We start from the raw sequence: 7606 nt of genomic DNA on the forward strand, positions 1-7606 counted from the left end.
TCGCTGATTGGCTGGCAAAGGTACAGCAATTATGTGGATGGCTAGATTGGGAAGTAAACCAGGGGGTCTTGATTACGGCAACACCCTTCCTCCGTATCAAGGGACCTTTAATGACCACAGTTAGGACATCTGAACGACATTTCTAAAGGACATGCTGTACAGCCAGTAGGGCTGATAGTGAGTATCAAACTCTGCATGAATAGTGTATATTAAAGCAAGTGTGGTCAATGATCCATGTGCTACACTACATGACCAAAAGTATGTGGACACCTGCTCGTCGAACATCTCATTTCAAAATGATGGGTATTAATATGGACTTGGTCCCTTGTTTGCTGCTACAACAACCTCCACTCTTCTGGGAAGGCTTTCCACTAGATACTGGAACACTGCTACAGGATTGCTTCCATTCAGCCACAAGAGCATTAATGCATGGACCTCGCTTTGTACACAGGGGTATTGTCATGCTGAATCAGGAAAGGGCCTTCCCCAAACTGTTGCAACAACGTTGGAAGCATAGAATTGTCCAGAATGTCATTGCTGTAGAGTTAAGATTTCCATTCACTGGAACTAAGGGGCCGAGCTCGAACCATAACATTTTTTTGTTATTGCCCCAGACCATTATTCCTTCTCCACCAAATGTTACAGTTGGCACTATACTTTGGGGCAGGTAGCGTTCTTCTGGCATCCTCCAAAACCCAGATTCGTCTGTCGGACTGCCAGATGGTGGCAAGCTTTACACCACTCCAGCCAACACTTGGCATTGCGGATGGTGATCTTAAGCTTGTGTGTGGCTGCTCAGTCATGGAAACCCATTTCATGAAGCTCCCAACGAACAGTTCTTGTACTGGCGTTGCTTCCAGAGGAAATTTGGAACTCGGTAGTGTATGTTGCAACCATTGTTGCTCCTAGACATTTCCACTTCACAATAACAGCACTTACACTTGACCAGGGCAGCTCTGCAGGGTAGAAATATGACCAACAGACTTGTTGGAAAGGTGGCATCATATGACGGTGCCACGTTGAAAGTCATTAAGCTCTTCAATAAGGCTATTCTATCTCCTATGGAGATTGCATGGCGCTGTGCTCGATTTTATGCACCTGGTCAGCAATGGGTGTGGCTGAAATACCTGAATCCACTCATTTGAATGGGTGTCCACATACTTTTGTATACATAGTGTATCTGTACTTCTATGTATGTCACAGTTACTATGTGGCTCGCTCTGCTCTCTCCCCTCTTCATTTTATTCTGTTCCTTTAGCATGCGTACTGGTAGGTTCTACACATGGCTTTGCCTGAGGTGCAAGGATGATGGTGTGTCTGATATGGCAAAACCCAGGTGCCTGGCTATATAAATGTGCATTAGCTAAATGTGCATCATGGGAGTAGACAAGCTTTCAACAAGCGCTCTATTTGTACCTGTGGGTTTTATGTGTGTGGGTTTAGAGTATTTGTAGGTTTGAAAGAGAGAGAGGGAGACAGAGGATGTGTGATGCATCTGTGCAGCAGCGACTTCTTTTGTGTGTCATGTAAGTGTAATTTATGGGTGTAACGCACCGCTGTGTAAATATTAAATAATAGTGGAGTGTTGACTCAGTACTCTTTGGGGTGTTGTGTGTGTGTGTGTGAGGGGGGGGTGGGTGGGTGTTAAGTGCCTTGCTGTGTGCTAATCAATAAAATAAAATGTTATTGGTTGCGTACACGTTTATATCAGTGATAAATCTGCGCTGCTAATTCCTACTCATCAAAATCCATCCCTCTCCTCCTCCTCCACCACCTCCTTTGCTTCTGCCTCTCATTGACCTTCTCACTTATATTCATCTTAGCCTGTCAACTTAGTTTTGCCAATAGAACAACAAACGATCCAAAAAAATATTGAGAAATTCCTCTAGACAAAGTATGTTCTCCACTTCATCATGTCGAAACTCTCATTTGGTAAATTGGTGAAGGGAAGCTATGTTTATTCGACTTGCCTTACATCCTGGCATGTTTGGCTACTGCAGAGATGCTGTTGCAATGGCAGATGCATTTGTATTTATTTTGCTGCGGGGAGTTTTGTCTTTGGAGCCCAGTGGTGGGAACAGTGAACACTGGCGTGGTAAGACAGTGAGTCAACTCCTTGAAGAGGCATCCAAGAGCACACTGCTCTCTTTCAGGACTGATATCTGGGAGGCAGGTCCTATGCGATTTGGCACTGCAGGCTTTTTGAACACAGTGCGTTGACACTATTTGTGTCTATGTTTGCGATGGTCATTGTCAGTAACTGTGACCACACGTTTCAAAGCGAGCTCTGTTTCAGTTCCTGGCGTTACTGTGGCCTATTGTATAGATTTCTGTTTCAGTTCCTGGCGTTACTGTGGCCTATTGTATAGATTTCTGTTTCAGTTCCTGGCGTTACTGTGGCCTATTGTATAGATTTCTGTTTCAGTTCCTGGCGTTACTGTGGCCTATTGTATAGATTTCTGTTTCAGTTCCTGGCGTTACTGTGGCCTATTGTATAGATTTCTGTTTCAGTTCCTGGCGTTACTGTGGCCTATTGTATAGATTTCTGTTTCAGTTCCTGGCGTTACTGTGGCCTATTGTATAGATTTCTGTTTCAGTTCCTGGCGTTACTGTGGCCTATTGTATAGATTTCTGTTTCAGTTCCTGGCGTTACTGTGGCCTATTGTATAGATTTCTGTTTCAATTCCTGGCGTTACTGTGGCCTATTGTATAGATTTCTGTTTCAGTTCCTGGCGTTACTGTGGCCTATTGTATAGATTTCTGTTTCAGTTCCTGGCGTTACTGTGGCCTATTGTATAGATTTCTGTTTCAGTTCCTGGCGTTACTGTGGCCTATTGTATAGATTTCTGTTTCAGTTCCTGGCGTTACTGTGGCCTATTGTATAGATTTCTGTTTCAGTTCCTGGCGTTACTGTGGCCTATTGTATAGATTTCTGTTTCAGTTCCTGGCGTTACTGTGGCCTATTGTATAGATTTCTGTTTCAGTTCCTGGCGTTACTGTGGCCTATTGTATAGATTTCTGTTTCAGTTCCTGGCGTTACTGTGGCCTATTGTATAGATTTCTGTTTCAGTTCCTGGCGTTACTGTGGCCTATTGTATAGATTTCTGTTTCCATTTGTGACTCAGACTCTTGTTGTGCCTCAGAGATTTTGTGATCAAGTCACATTTACAGACCGTATGGGCTTTCTAGTTAGACGTCGTACTAAAAGCCCATACACATTCCATTCTGCCCATATATCTATGCAAGCAAACTCACTGACGGAGACCATATGAGTATTCTCTGTTCAGAGGGGGAAAGATCAGCGTTTGAACTGACGTTTCTATTGATGGAACATGTCCTTTATCAACAACACTAGTTTCAGTAATGCCTTGATGGTTACTGGTCATGTACCTGGAGACAGAGTGAAAAGTACATCATCCCTACATCCCTCGCTCTCTTTCTCATGTCATCCTGGGTTTTGCTGAGAGCAGACAAGCATAGAACCTCGGTGTTAATTATTGAGGGACAGAGAGAGAAGAGAGGAGATCATTTCCAAGGGATACAGTATGCCTGATGAAGCGAGAGAGAAGGGATGGGGAGTGAAAGGTAGAGTGGGAGGAAAGAGAGCTAGTCTGTGAGAGAGACAGAGTGGAGTTGTGATAAAACATCAGGAAAAGTCAGCAAGACATGTTGGCACCGACAGCCAAACTATTCAGACAATAGCAATGTAGAAAATATGAATATATATATACATGCCAGGTTTCTAAATAAGGTCTCACAACTGGTTGCAGGCTCCAGGCCTTGTTGGCTACTTCGTGCTTTGCCTATTTGCACCTGCTAATGAGCCTGTGTGTATGGGTTTATATATATATATATATATATATATATATGGATATGTATGTGTGTGTGTGTGTGTGTGCTCATTGTGCCTATGTGAATCGGAGGTGTAGGATGTGTGTGAAACAGAGAAGCCCATGATCCCCAAGACCACCGCTGCTCTCGCACTGACTCACTGAGAGCCACACTGCACAGCCCCTCAATCAACTCCAACATGTCTGCTCTCTTCCTTTCTCTCCCTCCGTCCTCTACACCCCACAGGTCCCTCGCTCGCTGTTTCCCCCTAGATAATCTCTCTCTTCCATTTTCTAAACGTTTTTTTAACATGACCAGTTGTATTTGTTGCTCTCGTCCAGTTTTGTTGTCTTTCTTCTTGCTCTTACTGCAGTGTTGATGTTTCCTCATCCTTGCCATGTTTATACCCCTGTGGTTTTGTTCACATACACTGAAAAAAATGAAGGTTCTTAAAATGGCTCTTTCTCAGCTCTTATTAAGGTTCTTTGGAGAACTCTTGCCCGATAAATAACCTTTTGAGTTAAGTGTGGGGTCCTTGACGTTGCATCTACGGTTCTTCAGAATTCTAAAAGGTTCTTGAAATTTGTGGAAGCCTGCAAATGTGTCCCTTTCATAGCACACAGCAAATTGGGGGGTGTTAGTGTTGATTTCTCAGCGAAACATTTATAGCATTGATTCGGTAGTTAAATTAACACTGTGGTGTAAAAGAACCCCAGTTTTGGCGTTAATAACCAAAGTTGAACTAAAACCACGCCCATCATTATCATATTTTCCAGCATGCAGGTTGATTTTGTATGTACATTGATTGATTGATTAATCTTACGCTCTCTCAGATATACATAACATACATTTTTCTAAACTATTCCTATCTGTTACTTGTACTTAATGCACCCATTACTGAAATGGTTGTTCCAGTTTATATGTTTAAGGTAGTCTCATATCTTAGTCTTCCCAATCTGGCAGTCATTCTGAATGCAGGTTTCAGGTGAATAAAAATCCAAAATGTTGAATATCCTCACTCTGGCCGGAATCCAATAGGAATTATACATCACTTTGCAAGCCAGCATAATGTGACTTGCAGGCCTGGTGTGGCCTGTTAAACTGTGAGTTTCATGCCACTGGATTAAGGTATAACTAGGCCCTTAAATGAAGGCTCTATTAAATATGTATAGTGTTGTCTTTATGGGAAGTTCAACTATTTTTACTGACTTGGATCTTTCCAACTCGTTCGGTCAAAATGGCAAATTATTTATAAAAGTGTGCATCAAACAATACACTTTTGTGATTGCTAGGCATTCAAATAAGGTTAGTTATTGATACATTTGAAACAAGGTATATTTGCGGCCGCAGCCGGACTAGATTGTTAAACAATTTTTGTCAGAATGCAATTGCTTGACTGCGGTGAGGGAGATGAGCACAATATCGAACTGCAGATCGAACTGCATATCGAACTGCAGAAGCCCCGCAAAACGAATGATTCGCTATGGAGTTCGAGCTTGTTAAACAGTCAGGCTATAGGTTTTGGTTCAAAGCTTTGTCCGTCGATAACGTTAAATAATCAATTAATATAATTAATTCTTGCACCATGCGATCAATTAATGTATATGATCATATATTTTTTATTCTCTATGCCGCCTGCATGATCCATTTTTATTTCCTTATATATGTTAGTCTGGAGCTGCTGAGCCGGTGACTTAAATTAATGAGTCACTAGAAAACAAAAACATGACTCTCGGGTCAATAAAAACAGTCGTGAAACGTTCGCGAACTGCACATTATTAATTGTCTTATTTTTTTACGACGCCGTATTCACTTATGATCTCACTTGTGAAGGCTACAGGACTGGAAATCAATGAACGCAACAACCATATCTCTGTCACTAGCAAACACGGTCATGGGTTGTACTGGTAACTGTAAAATAGACTCGAAAGGCACCCTGGGAAACATGCAAGTAACATACTGACCAAACCACACACGCAAGTTGTTTGTTCACCCACACCAGGTTGAAACACACAGGTTGAACTAATTATATTAATTTGGGTTCAAGTCAAAAAGCATGAAACATTTATAGCAATGTAGCTGGCTAGCTAATTTGTCCTGGGTTGTTATTTTACCTGAAATGCACAAGATCCTCTACTCCGACATTGAATCCACAGATAAAACGGTAAACCGAATCCTCCTCCTTCCTTCAGGCTTCTTTTTCTTCTTTGGACTTTATATGGCAGTTGGCAACCAATTTTACAACATTACTACACTGGCCAATTTGCTGGGGCAGCAGGTAGCCTAGTGGTTAGGGCATTGGGCCAGTAACTGAAAGACTGCTAGATCAAATCCCTGAGCTGACAAAGTTAAATCTGTCGTTCTACCCCTAAACAATGCAGTTAACCCACTGTTCCTAGGCCGTCATTGTAAATAGGAATTTGTTCTTAACTGACTTGTCTAGTTAAATAAACTGACCAGAGTGTGGACCTGAGTTAATCTTTCAATCACCCATGTGGGTATATGCTCCTAAAAACCAATGAGGAGATGGGAGAGGCTGGACTTGCAGTGGTGTTGAGTGTCACAAATAAAACCAATTTCTATTTTAGCGCCTGTACACAGATTGAATGTCTACATTTATTTTGCATGCGACACGAGTGGTGTGGTCAGCGTGAAAGGCTTAAAACCATACAGCCGTGCTATTCAAATCCGGTCCTGGACGGCCAAAACATTTCTGGTTTGGGATTTTCTTATGGTTCCTTAAAGAACCATCCCATTTATGGTTGGTTCTTCAGAGACCCTAAAATGGTTTCCCTATGACATAGCTCCCAATAACCTTATTTGGCTCTAGCTTGCACCTCTATTTGTAAGAGTGTACCACATCAACTCATCCTCATATTATCTCTCCCTCAAGTCTTTGTGGTGTCTGCCCCTTTAGTCAGCCTGATGGAACTATATCCTATTTGATTGGCTGTCATCATTATCCTTTTATTGTGAGTGACATGAATAATCCTCTCTTTGATTACTGATTGAGCATGCTCAAGCCCTTTGGTTCCTGCCTGATTATATCAAACTATGCTTCTACCTGCAGGGCAGCAAAGATCAATTGCACCCCCCCCCCCCCCCCCCCCCCCCCCCCAAAAATGTGCCTGGCCAATCACAGTAAAAATAAACACGTCATAAATGTTACACTTTAAAAATATATATATATTTCACCTTTATTTAACCAGGTAGGCCAGGTGAGAACAAGATGTCATTTAGAACTGCGACCTGGCCAGGATAAAGCAAAGCAGTGCGACAACAAACAACAACACAGAGTTGCACATGGAATAAACAAACGTACAGTCAATAACACAATAAAAACAATCTATATACACTGTGTGTGCAAATGAGGTAAGATTTGGGAGGTAAGGCAATAAATAGGTAGTAGTGGCGAAGTAATTACAATTTAGCAATTAAACACTGGAGTGAATAGATGTGCAGAAGATGAATGTGCAAGTAGAGATACTGGGGTGCAAAGGAGCAAAATAAATAACAAATACAATATGGGGATGAGGTAGTTGGATGGGCTATTTACAGATTGGCTATGTACAGGTGCAGTGATCTGTGAGCTGCTCTGACAGCTGATGCTTAAAGTTACTTGACATGGGGCTCATTTTCCTCTCTTTGGATCCCATGAATGTCTGGCTAAACCTACACAATGCAGTAGCCCTCTTTTCCATAAGCAGTGAGGACACAGCTGTTGTTAATGTGTGTAATATTGATATTATGAATCTGTGCCTTTTGATTATGACCT

This window comes from Oncorhynchus gorbuscha, linkage group LG02 (assembly GCF_021184085.1).
Source record: "Oncorhynchus gorbuscha isolate QuinsamMale2020 ecotype Even-year linkage group LG02, OgorEven_v1.0, whole genome shotgun sequence".
Taxonomy (NCBI): Eukaryota; Metazoa; Chordata; class Actinopteri; order Salmoniformes; family Salmonidae; genus Oncorhynchus; species Oncorhynchus gorbuscha.